This window comes from Peromyscus californicus, unplaced genomic scaffold, assembly GCF_007827085.1.
Source record: "Peromyscus californicus insignis strain IS unplaced genomic scaffold, ASM782708v3 Scaffold_18__1_contigs__length_77618521, whole genome shotgun sequence".
Taxonomy (NCBI): domain Eukaryota; kingdom Metazoa; phylum Chordata; class Mammalia; order Rodentia; family Cricetidae; genus Peromyscus; species Peromyscus californicus.
Window position 1 is genome coordinate 8,301,763 of NW_026294480.1, and position 21,740 is coordinate 8,323,502.

Consider the following 21,740-nt stretch of genomic DNA (forward strand, 5'->3'; position numbering starts at 1 on the left):
GCCCAGCGTTGTGGAATATTATTTTAAGATGTGTTACATTTGTTTATGCTGTGGAACATTTGTTTAATGATGCAGAGATGTATTGCATTCTTTTATGCTGCATTTGTTTAACTCTGTGAAACTGTTATTTTGCCTGTCAAAAACATCTGATTGGTCTAATAAAGAACTAAACAGCCAATAGCAAGTCAGGAGAAGGGATAGGCGGGGCTGGCAGACAGAGAGAATAAATAGGAGAAATCTGGGAAGGGAGGATTGAGGAGTGAGAAAAGGAGAGGAGGATGCCAGGTGCTAGCCACACAGCCACACAGCCCAACATGCAATAAGAAGGAAAGAAAAGATATACAGAGATAGAGAAAGGTAAAAGTCCAGAGGCAAAAGATAGACAGGATAATTTAAGTTAAGAAAAGAAGGCTAGAAATGAGCCAAGCTAAAGGCGGGCATTAATAAGCAAGAATAAACCTCCATATGATTTATTTGGGAGCTGGGTGGCTGCACTCCCCAAAGAGTCAAAAAGAGTAAGAGTAAAAAAACAACTACAGCCCAGGCTGCAACTATGGTGTCACTGACTGGCATGACTTCTCCTTCTGTGTGGTAGTGCCCCCACATTGGGTGCCAAATGTAGTCGGGCTTTTCTTTGGGTCACCAGCTCACAAATAATAACACAGAGACTTATCATTAGATATGAAACCTTTGCCTTTAGCTTAGGCTTTTCCCCAACCAGCTCTTATAACCTAAATTAACCTCTCTCTATTAATCCACATTCTGCCACATGGCTCTGTTACCTCTGCTCTGCACCGTATGTCCGACTTCTTCAGAGTCTAGCTGGCATCTCCTGCACCCCTAGATTCTAGCCCTCTGAGTTCCTCTGTCTCCCCAGAAGTCCCACCTAACCTCTTCCTGCCTAGCTATTGGTCAGTCAGCTCTTTATTAAACCAATCAGAAGGCACCTTAGGCAGAGACACATCTTTACAGTGTACAGAAAGATTATCCCACAACAGTGTTCTCACATGACATGTAGCCCTTCCTCTGTTATTTTTAATCTTCTTATAAAGCCACCAGGCTTACTAGACTAAGGCCTAGTTTTGTGACCTCATATAACCCTAATTACCCTTTTAAAGTCACTGTTTCTAAATCTAATCCCACTGGGGGCTAAGGCTTCAACATAAATTCTGAAGGATGCAATGTAGTCCATAGCAAGAGGCGATAGGGTAACTGAACTGGGCCTGGATGGTCACCTATTGTTCTGGGGACCATGAACTAAAAAGATAAGTTATCTGCTATCTAAACACCCCACTTACAAAGGTGAAATAGGAAACATAGATATCCAAGAAGCATTCCTATTTGAGGAGGAGAGGGGTGGACAGAACACTGACTGTAAGCATCTCTGAAAGTCCCTGAACAAACAATGTGAGTGAGGTCCACCTAGGGAAGGTCATCAGCCCTTAAAGGTGCTCAGTGAGGGAAGGCTCATTCTCTGTACTCCTCTGTAGTCTCTGACTTGCTTTCCCACGACGCTTCATGGCACTATAAACTAGGCGTCCGAGAACACCCTTAGCTTGAAGGCTGCCCCGCTTTCTCATTTCACTTCCTGCTCCAAATTGTTTCTGGTCTTTAGGTCATTTTTAAGTCTCTTACACTTTTTCATGCTGTCTGGTGGTCCCTTTGTAGGACACCTCTTGCAATGACTTCATCTGCTTTGTATCTGCCTGATGACAGTTCATGCGCTAACAGCCACACCTACCATTTTCTTCAAAGACTCCCTTGGCCTTTACTCTGGTACACTTCAGTCCCTTCATAGGCTTTGATAATGATGTGATGGCAAATGAAATATAATCAGGTGAGTGGTTTTTGAAGGTAGATGTACAGGTCATGCCCTTTGTTGCAAAGCTTGGCTTTAATATATTTTTATTGCCAAGAGGCTCTCCCAATTTTATCCCCTACTGTCTGGCACCTGAAATCAGTCAGCCTTTCTGACACTGTGAAGCTTCACACTTTCCATTAATTCCTGCTTGGAACCCAGTTAATTCCTTTGTGACCTTGTTTCTTACAAACACCTTGTCAAAGTCGACCAATAGAAACCAAAACACATTACTACTATTGCATTTCCCTCCTCTTTCCCTATAGCTATCAATTCATATATAATCTGCCTTCTGAGTCACTGGGGGCAGCACTTTAACCAAGGCTCTTGCTGCCAGGTCACTTGTCATCCTCCAAGACTTTGCAATGCTCTCTCCACAGCCTGCAACTTGTCCTTCAAACCAATGACAAATTACGATTCTCTAATTATCTTACTACCCTGCTCCTGCTAGCAATTTATGAACTGGTCAGAATAAAAGTAAATTCTGGGAAAATGCATAATGATTTCTTTCTCAAGTGACAGCCTCCATTACGAATTAGCTGGAGGTGGGGAGGAGCAGGTGGCTCCATGTCATCTTCACTTAGGGGTGCGATCTGACAAAGCCCCTACCATTGGAACATGGCAAGAAAATGTGACTGTGATTGGTGCATTAGATCTTTCAGGCTTCTGATGACATTCTACTGGCCAACTCAAGTCACATGACCATGTCTAATTTGTGATAGGGAAGTCCAGCCTTACCTTGTCCTGGAAATTACAGTATCAGGACGGTAATAAACAGTCCATGTGTCTAGCATTCTTTTTGGTTGTTTGTGTTAGACCAGGGTGCTTTGGGATGAACTCCAAACTAACTTGCCAGAAGCCTAGATCTACAAAGACACACCTATCTTCATCCATGCTGCTACATGTGTGAGAATACCTCAGGCCATTTTCCAGCATGATCTCAACTTGCAAGTCCCACTGGATTTTAGGAGAGGATATGTGTAAAAATAAATGTGTGTTGTAACAATGTTGACAAAGATGGGTATGAAGCAGAATGGTTTTTCATCACCACAGGTCCACTCAGGAGCATCTCATGGAGCTAGCCATGTACTATTAACATACTGTATGGGTGGGAAATGGCTTTAATCTTTAAAACTACACTTTGTTAAGTGGATTTGTTCTGGATTGTGTTAACTTTTATTGCTCAGGAAATAATTCTTGACTTGGTTATTTTGAAAGATATGGACTATAGAGTCTAAAGAATTATCAGTATTTGGAGAGGTCCGCTCTGCTTCAGCATGTCAAAGTACCCATTCTGTGTTTGTCTGATGAAGGGAGGCAGTTTTCAGTTGGTACGAAAATGCCTGATATTTTCATGTAGATAATTATCCCACCACAGACTCTCTTCACTCTCCACCAGACTCACATCAGTCAACAATGTGCAGTTGGTCTTTTTCTCTTCTGCACAATGCTAAGGGTTTTCAGGAAATCGTTTCTCCCAAATCTCACCTCTGTAGTCTACACGGAGGTGATTTTACTCATTTAACAGAATATCACACCTCTATTCCTTAACACCCAGGGTGTGGCCCAAACTCAACCAGTGGAGCCTATCTTGATCGGAGCTATATTATTGTGTACTAGGATCGGAGTCCTTCTTGGTGTAAACACTGTGTTCTGGTTTTCCCTGTGGAGTGCAGGAAGCCCTGACCCACTTGTACCTGAGTTGATATGACATTCATGACTCAAGAAGCACAAGACCGTCTCAGCTCTGTTGCTAAGTGCATTATGAAAACGGAATGCTTGTTACATTGTCAAGAACAACTTTCCTCTGTGCTCCTGCCTTATTTACTTCAATAGCATTGGGCACACATTCAAGAAGGGTAACGCTCTGTGGTTATGTCTTCTCTGGGAGTTGCAAACAAGACTCAGCCAGCCTGCCGAGCACATGCATGTGGGTATTCCAATGTGAGACAGAGGCTGCACGCTCAGTGAACAGAATGAACCGCAGCTGCTAGTTCAGTTCTGGCTCGAATCACAATGTGTGACTTCTGCCATCTCCAAGGGCTGGTTAAAGCTCTGATTCATGCATGAACCACTCGGGCCATATGGGGTAGGCAACTCAGCTAGGTCTGGGGCTTTCTGTTCAAATTTTATCAAGTCCAAGAAGACAGGTTTCTGCTACCAATCCACAGCCATGGTCTAATGATTAGTTAGCAGCTCTGTTTAAAGTCACGTATTTTTTTAATCTTCCAAAATACAATCTGATTTAACTCATAGTGGAAATTAGAGCTGTTAAAAATTACCCTCCCAGTCACAGGCCTTAGGATAGAACCTAACATTGCTACTTTTGCTAAATGATCATGCTGTCAGAGTACCTTCTAGATATTTCTGTTCTTACCATAGACCTGGGCTACTTGCAACTTTGTTCCTAGAAGCTTCTTTTTGCTGGGGCAGCAGTCAAGAGGGCAAGAAGGGCATGGCTGGTCACAGGGCTGAATGCTCTAGGTTAGCTCTCACATACACCAAAGGTGAGGTAACATCTCAGAAGAGGCAGCAGAAAGAATGTAGAGCAGGAAGATGGGAGGAGTGTTGTCTCCTGGACGGAACATAGCTGTCACAATCACAAACTCACAACAATAGAATTGTTGGACAAGATCAAGCCAGCCAAAAACTCTAGCATGAATGGGGTACATGATCTCCAGGTCCCGCCCCTTCCTGAGGAGACACTGGCAACTGGTAGTTGTTGGGGAAGGAAGAATCACTTCTTTTATTTACTTATTCATTCATTTATTTATTTTGAGAATGTGGCCACTGGTTGGCTTCTTGTGACCCAGTAGGTGGCCTCACACCCATGCATGTATGGGCAGCAATAACTGGACTTAGAGGGTTATAAAAATTAACATTTTAAAAAAAACAGTTGAGAATCAGGGCTGGAGAGATGGCTCAGCAGTTAAGAACACTGGCTGCTCTTCCAGAGGTCCTGAGCAATGCCCAGCAACCACATGGCAGCTCACAACCATCTAAAGTGGAGTCTGATGTCCTCTTCTGACATGCAGATAGAGTACTCATACATAAAATACATAAATAAATAAAAATAATTGTAAAGTTGGGAAAGGAACGTTGAAGGGATTATGGGAGGAGTTGTAGTGGGGAAATGGAGGTGGATATGATTGCACTGCATTGTATGCATGGATGGAATTCTCAAGAATAAGGAAAACAAGTTTTTAAATACTCCCTGACCTGTGAGACGATGGCTCAGTGGGTCGAAGCACTGGCCAACAAACCTGAATGACCTCAGTTCAGTTCCTGGGCCCCACGTGGCGGCAGGAGAAAAACAAACAGCTGCACACTGGGGCACTCGGGCACACACACACGCACACACATACACTAAATAAAATGTAATATTTTATTAAAAAATTATCCTCCCAGCCAAACACCTTCCCCATCTCCTTAAACAAAGGCCCAGACAGTTCCCTGCCTTTGAGCCTGTTCTCTCAAACCTTCCCACTGTGGTGCCCCTAATGGCAGCCGCTGGCGGTGTCCACAGGGAGGCGGGACGCTCTGCCAAAGATGTCTGCGGCTCCTTTCTGTTCTTGTCCTCTTTCACATGTAATAAATTTTGTGCACACTCTGCAGATAATTAGAAGTGTTCTAATAAGATGGGTAATACTGACTGGTGTTTATATCACTAGGGACATGCACCCCCTAGATCAGACACAAAGTGTGCCCATTGTTTAACTAAGAAGATGACAGTCAAATATTGATTACCTTTAAAATGCAGATAGTAACTAAGACCTGGGCAGCCAAAGGAGAGTTTAGGCTTATGAAACACCCAAAACCGTGAGAAGGGACCTCCAAGAGCTGGCACAGAGGCCTCTGCTCGTGTTACTGGGAGGCCAGTAGCCAATACAGTTCTAGACATGTGGAGAAACCGCAACATGAAAGTAGGCGTTGCCTCCATAGATGACTCCAGGAGTCAGTGGATTCCAGCGTCAGTCGGAGGAAACCAGAAGCTTTCCCACACAGGCCTGCAGCCCCTCTGCAGCACGCATCCTGAGGCCTGCAGCCCCTCTGCAGCACGCATCCTGAGGCCTGCAGCCCCTCTCCAGCACGCATCCTGAGGCCTGCAGCCCCTCTCCAGCACACATCCTGAGGCCTGCAGCCCCTCTGCAGCACGCATCCTGAGGCCTGCAGCCCCTCTCCAGCACGCATCCTGAGGCCTGCAGCCCCTCTCCAGCACGCATCCTGAGGCCTGCAGCCCCTCTCCAGCACACATCCTGAGGCCTGCAGCCCCTGTCCAGCACACATCCTGAGGCCTGCAGCCCCTCTCCAGCACACATCCTGAGGCTTGCAGCCCCTCTCCAGCACACATCCTGAGGCTTGCAGCCCCTCTCCAGCACACATCCTGAGGCCTGCAGCCCCTCTCCAGCACACATCCTGAGGCCTGCAGCCCCTCTCCAGCACACATCCTGAGGCCTGCAGCCCCTCTCCAGCACACATCCTGAGGCTTGCAGCCCCTCTCCAGCACGCATCCTGAGGCTTGCAGCCCCTCTCCAGCACGCATCCTGAGGCTTGCAGCCCCTCTCCAGCACACATCCTGAGGCCTGCAGCCCCTGTCCAGCACACATCCTGAGGCTTGCAGCCCCTCTCCAGCACACATCCTGAGGCTTGCAGCCCCTATCCAGCACATATCTTGGCAGGATTGATGGGGTTTGCAGTCTCAGAGTGGGCAACATCAGCAGAGGAGGGTAGGAAGGGAGCTGGGAGGCCACAGCTGACTAGCTGCCACACAACCTCTCTGCCCCAAGGCAGTTCCAGTCGATGCGCTAGGAAAATGGACCACCACTTTCGTTCCCTGGCCTTACAGGCCTCCACCAAGCCATTTAGAGGCTTGACCACGCACTGGCATCGGCTGTAAGCAGCCAGGCAGACATGAGGCAAACCCTGGGACCACAGGCTCTCCTGTGCCAACACAACAACTTCCTATGACCTGGAACACACCACTTCTTCAGTTTGCCTATTACTTAACATGAAGAAATTGGATCAAATTTTCTTAAAACTCATTCCAATCTGTAATTCTTGGGGATCAATATGGAAAGATTCACCTCTTATCAGCATTGTTTTTTGTGGGAGAGGGGACCCCTATGTCATGAGACACTGGGATCCAGAAGAAACAAAAGGTGAGTCGTGAAAGGACAAAAGACCTGATGAAGGAGATGGAGGAGAAAGGAACAAAAGCTGGAACAGGGCCACGGTGGTGCAAGCCTCTAATCCCAGACTCTGGAGGCAGAGGCCGACAGAGCTATGGGAATTTGAGCTTAGCCTATTCTACATAAAAAGTTCTAGATCAGCCAGGGCTACATAGTCTCACAAAAGAAAAGTATAAAGAAGAGAGGAGGAGGAGGAGGAGGAGGAGGAGGAGGAGGAGGAGGAGGAGGAAGAAGATGAGAAATAGAAGAAATACGAAGAAGCCAAAGAGGAGCGATGGGTGTTTAAAAGGAGGAAGCTCACAGCAGGAGCATGCTGGGCATCTCTGTGACTCTGATCATGCGTGACGGCTGCTTAATGGCTTCTGGTGGCTGTGACTTGGAAGCTCCGCATGCTCTGTAACTCCTGCACAGGCTGGAGACAGAATGGGCACCAGCCACTTCAAGGAAAGCCAGCCATCTGCAGGAACGGGTTAGAGGCCTGATGCTGAACACCTACTCTTCTCCTCCCCTCAGGGCCGTAAAAACGGAAGATGAGAGGCCTGTGCGTCCTGCCATCTGCCACAAAGCATTTCTTGACATCCGACTCCCTTCATATAGATGAAATACTTTGTGCTTCTTGGCAGAATGGTGTTATTTCAATGTGCACGTATAACTCACTCCCACGCTGTGGGACGAATTGCTTCTAACTGAATCACAGAAAAGGCAGGTGACAGTGCTGTGGCTGGACTTTGTATGTGGAGGATGGACATCAAAACGCCACCACCACCCCCCATAACTCTCCATTGAATATGGTCACAAATCACCTGATAATTAAATATCCTCTTCAAGATACCGTGGCTGATTTAACGAAGGCCAAACCCATCGTAACGCTGTTAGTCTGAGCGGGAAGAGCTTTTTTCCTTTGTTTCATTTCCAAAGATTTTTATTGCTAGGAGATATTTGGTTATACTCTTTATTAGGCTGATAAGTTTTGAATTGCTTTTCACTTTATTATCACATTAGTTCCTTCTTAATGGTTTTACTGGAATGCAGAAGTCTCCTGAGTTTTAATAACCTCTCTTTTCTCAGTACTTATAGTCATGGAATTAATTGTATAGAATCATGATCCTTCACTGAATGTGTCACTGGGCCAAAAGAAGGAAATTCAATAAGAAGAATTGGACCTTGAAGAGTGATTAACGATTCATCCTGCTGCAGGTTTCTTACTTTAAGACTTTCATTTGCTTTGCAGGGGCAGAATGTCCCTTCTCTCCACCATAAGAACTTCACTCAGGTTAAGGACCTCAGAATTCTCTGAAGTGGGAAACAGTACGATTAACTGTTTAGGCATCAGCTAAATTGTTTTTAACATATGAAAGGGCTCCTTTTATGCTCCTAAGAAGAATCTCTTTGTCACTGGCTTTGTTTAACGGATGGTAACAATAATATGTATGGAAGGAAATTACCATATTATCAGTAACCAAAATTTCTTTGCATCTTATTTTCCTGCTAATTTCCTTGCTCTATGGTGATAAGAATTCTCCCAAGAATAAATACCTACTAATTAGAATACTGAGGTCAAATCCTCTTTACTAAGTCACAATTTAATTAATATTAATTAATATTGAAAGAATAAATGTCGGCTGTAACAAGCTCTAAAAGAACAGAAAATTTACATAATTTCTTGGATATTGTCAAACAATAAGACTATCAAGTAAATCATCGAGCACATAAATATTTTTAATGATAGAAACTATTTTTATCAGTGTATAAGTGGATATACAGATAGACAGATGGATGGATGGATAGATGGATGGATGGATGGATGATAAATAGATACTCCAGTTAACATCTCTCCAGCAGCAGCAAATGAGAACATTACCTCATGTCAAAATCCCCCTCCTAAATCTAACCCATAATGGATGCACAATAAATGTCTACTAAATGAGCGGGTTTGTTCAACTAATGATTTAATCAGATCAAAAGAACTGAGCCCATCAAAAATAACTCCTGGGTCTGACGAAGCTAAAAGTTTTGCAGGCAGTCAATTATTAACAAAGTTCATCTTTCAGGATCTGAACTGTTTCTAAAGATATGTACGTAAGCAAAGTATTAAAGTGAGAAGCAAATTAAAACACAACTATTAACATGATGCATATTTTAACATTGTCCAAAGCACATGCAAATGGCTTCACTAGTGAACTTTACAAAATGTTTGAAGAATAATTAACTTAAATACCTTAAAAATTCTACAAAATAAACATCAAAGGGGCAGATGGGGTATCTTATGCCTCTAATCCCAATCCTTGGGAGGCTGAAGGCAGCAGAAGTACCGGAAATTCAAGGCCAGCCACACTTACATACTAAGTTCCAGGGATGCGTGGGTTGAAAAGCGAAACCCCATTTCATTAAACAAAACAAAAGTATCAAGGAAGAGGGAACCTTTCTGAGCACCTCTGAGCCCAGCATTATCCTAATACCAAAGGCAGACAAAGTCATCATGAGAAAAGAAAACTGCACAGCAACATCCTTCCTGGCTACAGTCACAAATCCTCAGCTAAGTACTAGAATGCAGGAATGTGTAAAAACTACTCACTATAACTGAGTGGGATCTATCCTGGGAGCACAAGACTGACTCAATACATGAAAATCTACCAAAGTAATACATCATAGTGACAGAAGACACACACACACACACACACACACACACACACACACACACACACACACACATTCACACACACGTATTCACGCACACACTCACACACACACAACTCACACACATTCACACACACACTCACACACACACAGCATTTGATAGCATCTGATACCATTTCATGAAAACAATGTTCAACAAACTAGGATGAGAGGAGAGCTTCCTTACCTGGATAAAACTGTACATTTTTACTACTGGAAATGCGAAACGTTCCCTGCAACTAAGGAAATCCTGAGAGCTCCATAAACAAACTATCATATCTAATATGTGAAAGATTTGTCTGCTGAAACCATGCACCGAAGAAAACAATTTTGGCTAACCTAAAACTTGTGGCAATCCTCCTGCCTCTGCCTCCCAAATGCAGGGATTATAGCACCAGCACCCCCGGCCTCACCAGTTGGTTTTCAACACAGGTAAGATTACAGTAACTCAGCTGAGAAAGAGGCCAGCAGCAAAGACGCAGACTTTAATCCACACCTCACTCTATAAACAAAAATTAACCCAAAGTGGACCACAGACCTAAATGCAAAACTAAAAGCATACAACTTCTCATATTAAATACACCAGAAAAAAAAGCACTATGCCCTTGACAAAGATTTCTTAACAAAGACACACTAAAGCACAACTCAATTATTTTAAACACTTAATTATATTGAACTTTATCAAAATTCAAAACTCCTGCTCTGCAAAAGACATTGTTAAGTGATAAAAAGAAACACCATAGACTGGGAGAAATATTGGAAAAAACATAAGCCTGGTAAAGAATGTATATTCTATGGGGGCTGGAGAGCTGGCTCAGCAGTTAAGAGCACTGACTGCTCTTCGAGAGGTCCTGAGTTCAATTCCCAGGAACCACAGGGTGGCTCACAACCATGTATAATGAGATCTGATGCCCTCTTCTGGTGTGTAGGCAAACACACAGACAGAACACTGTATACACAATAAATAAAATGAATCTTAAAAAAGAAAAATTTCTATTCTAACTAAAGACCTATCAAAGCTCAATACGAAATGAACAAATAATCTAAATCCTGAAAGAGACAAAAGCTTCACACAGACACTTCAGTCAAGGTAGCAGAAGCCTATGAGATGTTCCCAGTGTACATCATGAGAAGCCAGGAGAACACAACAGGAAGAAGGGGTGAGGAGGAAGACTGAGGTGGGAGCACCTGCCAGCCTCACAAGCTGCAGGCACACTCTGGTGCTTTCCTATAAAGCTGGCATGTCCTGAGGATCCCTACTCTCAGTGGCTTCATCTGTAATCATCCAAAAAAGGAAAGGAAAGAAATCTCCTTCTACTGATGAATAGGTCAGCAAAGAGGGGTACATCCACACAGTGGACCCTACCCAGTAACATGAAGGAATCGTAAAAGCATGAGCCCAGGTAAAAGGAGCCAGTTCAAAGAGCTGTCTCCATGACGTCACTCATCCGACATCCTAGTTGACGAAAAGCCCAGGCGCAGAAAATGGACCAGTGGTTGCCAGGCAGGAGCTGGGGACAGGAGCCATCTTCAAAAGTGCACAAGGGAATCCATTATGAATAATGGATTCATTCTGTGTCTTAATTGTGGTGGTAATCACATGACTCTGAATTGTCAAAACTCACAGTACTGTGAACTAAAAGGTGTGGATTTTTCCATGCAAATTATAGCTTTAATGTTAGAGCGTATGGCATTTATAATTTATCACGGACACCTTTGAATATGAGGTTACATTTCCGTAGCGTTTATATATATGTTATCATTATCAGCCTGTGCACAGAAGACAGTTCCAGTTTCTGAGGACAGACTATTAGTTTTTCTGAACAAAGGACTGAAGACTGACACAAAAATACCAAGCTTGCTTTGAAACTTCCCCCTGCTGTGGGAAAAAGAGTGTTCAGAAATTGCAAATCACACTGTCCTTTGTTTTCCTTCACATATAAGCTGAGCATCAAACCTTCTTTTTTGTCTGTGTTCTGGCAATAGTTCTGGCAAAGCAAAAGCTTTGGGGAGAGACTTTATCATAATTCATCTGAATTGTTTCATGCTTGCTAGCAGTTTTCAGGATCTGACGAGTAGTCAGATGGATGATCTGAAATTTTTGTTTACTGTTATCAGTCTAAATATTATCTGCTGTATTTGATAGCAAAGTGATTCTTTCTGCTCGAAATAAAAAGCAGAAACATCTGTTTTCCTAGAAACTCTCCCTGTACAGGGTCAAATTTCATGTCTTAAGTGGCACCAAATTTGGAAAAAAAAAAAAAAAACCGGAGAAATCATCACCAAACAATTGAAAATAGAAAATCCCGAATGTGAGTCACTTGACCAAGCTGAGTAAAATACAAATCTACTGCACACTTATCTCATCCCACGTTGTGCTGAGCGCCCAAGCGGCTCCTCTTCTTCCCTTCTAAGCACTAATGGGTGGAAATGTTTGCCTTTCATTTACTGAAGACAGCAGAGGTGCTGCATCAGCAGACAGACAGGCCACAGCACAGCACACACTGAAAACAAGGCGCCGCCCAGCAAACTGTGAGCACAACAAGAGGTTTCACTGGGCCTGACTTGTGCAATCAAAAGTTAAATTCTGAAAAATTGAATTGTGGAAGGAAAAGGCCTCCACGGAGGACAGAAAAGGCACTTGGCACAAACCAGGACCTGGAGGACCCGAGGCCTAAGACGCACACAGCAAAGCAACACCAAGCTGAGTGTCAGACAGAGGAAGTTAACGGCAGCTTGACTCTCCACCGGATGCAGAGCTGTTAAGCAGGAAAGGATTAGTTACATGTAATAAAAGCAGGAACATAAAAAACATGAAATTCACACTTCTCTTGGAATCTACTACCTCAAAGCACATATTTTAATCAACGCAGCAAAGGAAAAATGGTTAGTAGAGAAATAATATTCTCCTAGTTAATCGTTTGTTAAAAGGAATTTTTTATTAAAAATTGCAAATTTCAGGTGAGCAGGATTACTCGGAGTCAAAGATGCTTGCTGCTAAACCTGCCAGCCTGAGTTTGACCTCCAGGATCCACACAATGGAAGGAGAGAACCAACTCCCATAAGTTGTCCTCTGACCTCCACGTGCTGCTATGTACATTACCTACATAATCAATAAATTAATGTAATTTAAAAGTTATAATTTCCTAATTTGGATCCATTAACCCAGGAAGAAGCTAACACTGCTAGAACTCCATGGCCATAAAAAGTAAATTTAAAAAAAAATTTTTTAAAGCTAAACAAGGAGCAAAATGTACTCCAGCTAGGGATTTTTAAGCCACAGAGGGACAGCGCTGCTGTTACCTGCTGTGAAGGAACCAAGCCCACAAACATGTAAGCATATGCAGTATTATCAGCCAAGCCTCCAAGAGTACAAGCATATGCAGTATTATCCAGAGACCCGAGCGCTCCTGTAAAGGAAGCAGATAAATTCTCACTGAGGATGCTGGAGAAAACGTGTGAAACAAGAGGTGACGGGGGTGTGACACGTCCTGTGAGAAGAAAGAGTGGGCAAAATCAGTTCCGAAACTCCAGACCAAGGGAGCCTGGTGTTGACCTGTGGTGACAGTGGCCCTTGGAGGGGTTCTGCAGACCGCAACAGGAAGCTGGGGCACATGACAAGGTGTGAGTTACAAGCAGCCAATCACCATCAGCATGGCTACTCTGTGTTTCAAACTGCAGAGACAAAACCACTAGGGTCTGGGGTAAAATAGGAAATAGTGGATCTGGGGATGTAACTCTCTCTGTGGGAGAGCCTTCACCTAACACGCACAAATTCCCGGGGTTCAGCCCCAGCACAAAAGAAAAAAAGAGCAATCTAGTAAGAGTATGAGCGGAATGCAGTAAGCTATGGGGTCAGCTCCCCGACAGCCTCTCCCAGATATTTAGTTCAGGGACATCTGCGGACCACCTAAGACATGCAGACAGGTGTGGTGCTCCAAGCTGATCATGTAAGGCTGGCATCCTGGTGACATGCTCACCTGCATGGCCTTCAGAGTTGAGACTTCGTGTAAGGAGCACCCAGAGTAGATCAGCCACTAGAAGAGCGATCTCCTACAGTGCCGTCAACAGAGCCAAGCAGACACGGCGCAGTGCAAAGTCCCAGAATCTGATGGCAACCCTTCTCATTCAGTCTGAGACTGTTTCTCTCCAACAACACAAAACAGAACACCTGCACATGCTATTAATGTTCCAGTGTCATAAGTACACAGGGATGACCAAATGATTGAGTGATTAAATTAGCCTCCCCCCAAAAAGCCTTTAAAGTCCACAGCAGTGGGCAGATCTGACATGGTCAAAATTTTTAAGAGAATGTGTATTAAAGGTCCTTCACTTGCTGCAGAAACATGAAACACACTTGGGTCAGAAAATAGTTCTACTTATGTGGTTTATATAAAAAACACAACCAAAAAATAATAGTATGTTGGAAATATAGCTTATTGGAAGCATGACTGAAATCCCAAGTGAGTTGACATCAAGGTCTTAGTTGAGGAGAAATTGAACATAATATGGGAGAGTCTATTCTTTGCACTTGGGGCCACACCTAGGGACTAGGTCCACCTTCAGAAGCCACTTGAACAGATGGCATCTAACCTAAGGTTAAGGACAGTTAGCAGCCTAAAGAACTGGGAATAGGAGATTCACTAGGGATGGGAGGGTGTCCTTTAAATGCCTGAAGTCAGTCTCATGAAGAAAGTGTTCAATATGTTCTGGGTTGCTCTGAAGATGAAATTAGGGCAGTGAGGGCGGGGTGGTGGCAGGGTGGTGGCAGAGTGGCAGGTTTCAACCAGGTAGAAAAAAGTTAAGCCCTACATTAAAAAGGGTTGCCTTAAAAATTGGTAGGAGTTAGGTGTGGTGGTACACTCCTTTAATCCTAGCACTCAGGAGACAGAGGCAGGCAAGTCTCTGTGAGTTCAAGTCCAGACCGTTGTACACAGTGAGGTTCAGTCCAACTCGGGCTACATAATGAGACTTGATCTCTAAAAGAAAAGACTCAGAATGAACTGCCCAGCACTGGACACTTTCATAAGCCTCGGAAGATACAGTAAGATGTGCTTCAGACAGGTGTTGATGGCTGTTTACAGTCGATAGCCTAAAGTTTCCATTCAGCACTGTTGGTGTATGACACTTGCTCTTCTGCCAGAAAGATTCTTTGTTAAACAACACAAAGGGCAGAGAAGCTCTTGGCTTTTATCAGCATTTTATCAGTCCTTCAGCATTTGGTACTGGTCATAACCAGCCAAAACTGGTCATGACCAGCTCCAAAAGCACTGAACGTTCAGAGAAGGCAAGCAAAGTCACTGAAGTCAAAGTACAGTCTTCTGGAGGGTGGACGTGACCACTAGGGAGCTAGAGCGTGAAGTAGGGAAGGGCAGTGTCTCCCTCTAGGTGGTCTACCAACACTGCTTCTCTCGCTCCTGGTGAGATTCTCTGACTGCTAAATAACTCAGACTTTCTGTTTCTTTGAGCTGCTGATTAAATCTCAAAAACTGTGTTTCTTCCGTTTATAATTTTCACTTGTTATGAAGACAGAGCAGGTCAAAGTCTTACATGAAAGACTCTAACATGTAAGAAATATCAGGAGACCACTGTCTTCCATGCTCCTACTAGTATGGCCCATTAAGCAGTGCTTAAAGCATTCCACTTCTTTCATAATCCAAAGTATTTATAAATACTTGGCTGGTAGCTCAGGCTTATTACTAACTAGCTCTCTTACACTTAAATTAACCCATAATTCTTATCTATGTTTAGCCACATGGCTTGGTACCTTTTCTCAGTACAACATTCTCATCTTGCTTCCTCTGCATCTGGTGGCAACTCTCTGACTCTGCCCTTCCTCTTCCCCTCCTTAGCTTGGTTCTTCCACCTAACCTTAGCCTGCCTGGCTATTGGCTGAACAGCTTGTTTATTAAACCAATCACAGTGACAAATCTTCACAGTGTACGGAAGGATCAACCCATAGCAAAGCCACTCACCCCACGGTGGCCAGGAAGCTAAAGAGAAAAAAGCCAAGTCTCCCAAATTCCTTTCCAGGGACTGTCACCAGTGACCTAGCTTCCTTCAGCTAGACCACACCTCCCAAAGGTTACACCAGTGCCCAACAGGCAAATACCTCCAACTCCACTTTTAGCATATGGGACTCATAATAAAATTATCTGGGTTCCCACAGCCTTAAGTAGAACCACCTCTCCAGTTCTGTAATCCACAGCACATGTAGCCTCTTTGGCCAACTCTACTCTATGCCTGCAGTTTTCCTTAGTAGACAGCCCACGATCCTGACATCTCCAACACCCTGTAGCCTCCACTGTAACTTAGGCCTCACCTTCAGCACTTTCTGTGATGGCCTATCAGATAACTGCAACTTGTGAAACATTACCTGGCCTCAGCAGTTTTCTGGAACCTTAGCACAAGTCTCCATGACCCCCTCAATCTTGCATCTATCATGCCTGACAAAAAAAAAGCGTAGTTTCATGTGGCTAAACCCCCAAGTCTTGCTGCCAGCTTGAGATGTACCCTGGCTGCCTGAGCAGCATCCTCCTCTGTATGCCTTCAAGGGCTAACCCTGGGAAGCACTACCCTAGGCAGTTGTTTTTGAGCAGGGATCCTGTGGTTCAGGTCCTCTCCAATGAAATGAATTTGCATTTTCACAGGTTAAAGCCTTCAATGGGTAGAGTCTTGACATCGGGGCATTTCTCATATGGGCCCAGTGCAAAGCGAATGGTCTCTCCTTTAATGATGTTTACATTTATTGTCTTTCTATTGCTGTGAGAAAACACTATGACCAAGTGATAGAAGAAAGGGCTTATAGGGGCTTCTGCTTCCAGAAGGATAAGAGTCCATCATGGTAGATAAGGGGCAGGCATGGAAGCTGGAGCAAGATTCTGAGGGCTCACATCTTGAATAGCAAGGAGGAAGTAGAGAACAAACTATGGATGACTGAGTCTGAATCCTCAAAGCCTGCACCCCAGTGACAACTTCCCCATCCAGGCCACACCTGGTAAACCTCTCAAACAGCACCAACAAGTGATCAAGTGTTCAAATGTCCATAGTATGGGGACATTCTCATTCAAGCTAACACAGTGCTAATCTCTACAACAGCTGTTATATTTCCTATTGACCTTGTACAACCACAAACTCACTCAAACGCCTTTTCTCACCAAACTACACATCTGCCATCTTTCTCCTCCAGTTGTTGCTTCCTCTCTCACTGTCAACCTGGATAAGGAAGTGAACAATAGCCACTCCAAAGTCTGAATGCTATCCTGTCCTGAGGTTCACTGCTAAATAAATTAGTCCATTACTTTTTCATTTAGCCTCAGTCTATTTCCTGAGACACAGGTAGAATGTAGCCATTATTGGAATATAATACAAATGGCTTGTCACTCATTTCTAGTAGAATTCTTATTCCCCCTATGAAACCTCACAAGCCAGGTCTTTACTGTCTTCATCTCTCCACATTCTGGTCTCCTAAAACTCCCCCCAGAATGGCCCATTAAGCTCCACCTGCAGCATTCTGTCTTCATTAGCCCAAAGCTCCAAACTCTTAGACATCCATCCCATAACCTAGTTTAAAAGGTCCAAATTATGTGACAAGGTTTTATCATAGCAATTACCCCACTTCTGATACCAATTTCCTGTGCTGGCTACTTACTTCTCTACTGTGACCAAAACACCTTACAAGAGCAACTTGAGGCAAGAAGGAGGGTTTATTATGGCTCACAGTTTGAGGGCACAGCACTTCACTGTGGTGAACACAGGGCAACAGAGGCTCGAAGCAGCTTGGTCACATCACACCCGCAGTTAGCGGGCACGGAGAAGTGAATGCTGGTGTCCACTCACTCAACTTTCTTTTCTCAGCCCAGGACCTCACCTCATGTAATAATTCTGCTCACATTCAGGATGGGTCTTCCCTCTTCTGTTAAAACTCTCTGGAAACATCCTCACAGATATAGCCAGAGGGTCTTTCTCTAGATGATACTAAGGCCCATCAAGTTGACAATGAGGCTTAACCATAATATTCCAAATGCACGTGCTGACCTCTTAACACCTGGTGTCTCAAAGCATGACACCGTTTGGAGATGGGGTATTTAAAGAGGTAAGGACTGGGGATATAGCTCCACGGGTGTTTGCTGGGCAAGCTTGAGGACAAGAGTTTGGACCCCTAGCATACATGACAGTATATAACGTAAACGTCTGTACCACTAGTACTAGGGAGGGGCCGAGGTCAGAGATAGGAGGACACTGGGGGCTTGCTACCAAATTTAGCCACATCCATAACTCAGGGTTGATGAGAAAACTTGTCTCCAAAAATAAGGTGAAGAGCCACAGAGGAAGACATTCAACATCAACCTCTGACTTGCACAGAAGCACGCACATACACGTGCATGTACCAGCACACTGGCATGTGTGGCCCAACACACACACACACATATACACACACACACACACACACACACACACACACACACACACACGCCATGAGTAAGTTTAAATTGGGTTATTAGAGTGAGCCTAATCCAATCTGTCTGGCTTTCTTACTAGGAAAGCAGACTAGGGTGCACAGCGAGACACCAGGGACGGGCACAGAGGAAAATCTATGTGAAGACACAGCAAGGAAGCAGCTGTCCACAAGCCTAGGAGAGAAGCCTCCAGGGACACCAACCTGTCAGTACTTGCACATTGGACTCCAGCCTCCAGAGATAAGGGACACATTGTGTTGTTTAACCCGAGTCTGTGTATATGGTCATGGCAGCTCCAACTAACGGAGACACGTGCATGCAACGCTTTCTAATATGGGTAATGTGTTTGCACCGGAGTGTCTTTGCGGGAAAACTGTAAAGCAGTTCTGTTCTTTGAAGATACTGCTTTGCTGACCCTCTTTAAAGTGGGTGGATTATCCTTCAGCATATGCCTCCAATCAAGGACCACCCTTTGCCCACCAAAGACAAGCCTGATTCAAAGAAGCTCAGAAGCCAAGCTTCAGAGCTGCTCAGATGCCGCTAATGTCTAATGTCTGAGTTCATGCAGTCAAAGGGATCAGCTCAGAGCAGCACGGCCCTCCCCATGCTCTGGCCAAGAAGTGCAAATAAGGAAAACACATGTGTGTCTCCACTGTCAGTCAGGATTAAGAGATTAAGTAGTGTACGTGCCTTGTCCAATGTGTCACTGACTACATGCCTTAGTTTATCCAACAGAGAAACGCCATATCTACACTGCAGAGCTCACAGGATTTTATTCTTTCCCTTTTTCTGAAACAAGGTTTCATGTCATCTAGGTTGCCTTTGAATTTACTATGTAGCTGAGTGTGACCTTGAACTGCTGACCCTCTGCCTCCATCTCCCAAGTGTGGAATTACAGCTGTCCACCACAGCCAAGAAATTTTCCTATGTGTGTAAAGGCCTGTGGTGGACAGTTAACACACAATGGCAGTCATCATCCTAGTTTCTCGGCAACAGACTTCTCATCACTAACATGTTCAGGAAGAGAAAACTCACGGTGGGGCAGCTTTGCCTTTCTGAGCGGTCATGGGTATGCAGTGCAGTGAGTAGGGACTGTAGAAGTCAACCTGACATTTCTCTAGTACAAATTATCTTTTTTCAGTCTTCCCAAAATCAAACTTAGGTTAGAGAGATTCTCTGACAAAATGCAAATACCTCTGAAGACAGCAGTAGGTAATCTATCTCTTAAGTTGAACACCTACATGAACAAAATGATCTGTAACACACCAGGGACCAGTCAGAGTGGGAGCGCAGAGCGAAGATCACAAACAGGCTGGAAGCTGCGCCTTCCTGCTTGTGATTTTGCCAACTGATACTTACACTTACAGGGATTTAGTCCAATGCTTTCTGCCACATTGTCATTCTACACAGACACACACACACACACACACACAAATTTAGTCCAGTGCATTCTGCCACACTATCATTCTATACACACACACACGGGATTTAGTCCAATGCATTCTGCCACACTGTCATTCTGTTCTCACACACACACACACACACACACACACAGTCCAGTGCATTCTGCCACACTATCATTCTATACACACACACACACACACACACACACACACACAGGATTTAGTCCACTGCATTCTGCCACACTGTCATTCTGTTCACACACACACTACGGAGTTGAATTTACAGCAAACCCTTTAAGACTCCACTACCTAAATGCACCCACCAAATTGCAGAGATGTGTGCAATTCTTGACTGTTCTGAAGTGCTATTTTCATAAAGACTTGGACTTGATGCTTATTTTCCATCGCGATATGACAGAGAAGAAAACTACCTCAATGTCTCCCTTCCACCCTTGGATTAAACCCGGAGATCAATGAGCCATTGTTTGATCAATCCTTCCTGGATAATGTTCACACCATAATATTAAATTAGAAAAATAAGACATCTAATTTCCCCACCTATAAAAGTTATATGGTCCTTTTGTTCATGTTCAATTTGCATCAGCTCATTGAGTCACAAGTGTGCCGCTTCCAAGAGAATCGTAATGTGACATTATTACAAAGTACCTCAATCTAAAGGAAGGTGCTTGGCCTAAGAGGACTCTCAAACCACTAGTTTCCAAGCTGAGAGACGGTATTGTGTTATTCAGATTCAGCTATCCTCTCATCTAAACAAATATCCACCTTCCTGTTTAAGTATATGGTCCACGCTGTCTTTAGGGATAAGTTCCCCGTGCTTATACCTGTTTTGGCAAGTGGTACTTTCATCAGTCCTAAAGACTACCTATTTTATAAATGGAATCCTTCCAGAAACAGTTCATTCCATCTGAGCACATAAGGGCAGACTGGGCTCTGTTCCCAAGGGTCTCTGGTCCTGTGGACTGGCCCCTCCCACTTGGGACTATGACATGCTCAGGAGTCTGTAGCTAGAGTTTTCCTGCCTGGCCCACAGTCAGGACAAATCTCTCTCACCCACCAGTCCCACAGCCGCTCAGACCCAACCAAGTAAACACAGACTTATATTGGTTACAAACTGTATGGCCGTGGCAGGCTTCTTGCTAACTGTTCTTACAGATTAAATTAATCCATTTCTATAAATCTATACCTTGCCATATAGCTCGTGGCTTACCGGCATCTTCACATGCTGTTTCTCATCGTGGCAGCTGGCAGTGTCTCTCTGACTCAGCCTTCCACTTCCCAGCTTTATTCTCCTCCTTGTCCCGCCTACACTTCCTGCCTAGCCAATGGCCAATCAGTGTTTCATTTATTGACTAATTAGCAACACATTTGCCATACAGAACATCCCACAGCAGGAGTCTGTTAATTTGTCCTTCAAGTGAGCCCTAAAGTTTCTCTGGCCTCCATTAAGGGATGTTCGTACCCAGTCTTCGTGTTCTCTAGTCTGAGTCCACATAGTTCCCTGCCAGCAGAGTTCACCCAACAGTGTGCATGCAGGACTCAACTCAGATTCTCAACCCTGTTCCAGCTGATTTCGGGAGGTTTGGAAGGATGTTAGGGCCCCACATGGTTGCTCTCTTGACAAGATTGGGGGAGGACAGAGTCCCTTAAGGGAGAATGGGGAACCATTAGTGACCGATGCTGACAAGAGGCTTCAAGAACTAGGTCCATGGGCCAGCAAGAGGCTCAGTGAGTAAAGGCCCTGAACACTAAGCCTGATGAACTGGGTTTGATCCCTAGGACACCATGGTAGGAGAGAACTGATTCACACAAGTTGTCCTCTGACCTCACGTGTGTAGTTCTACCCTCACACACCATGTACACACACAAAAATAATGTAAAACGATATTTTTTTAAATGAGCTATGTCCATTCTAGCTAACCACCAGTCCTGAAATTTTAGAACCCAGCTTTCCTGAGGCCTCACACTTCACGGCTGTTCTAGTCTAATTTAACTTCGTTCATCAGCATCCCAATATTCTGACCACTTTTTCTACAAGCTTGTAGTGACAAACAGTTATGAGCAACTTACATCTGTGGCATGGGAAGTTCTGTCGGAATTACGCTCCACTTTATTATACTGGCCTTAGAGGTCTGTT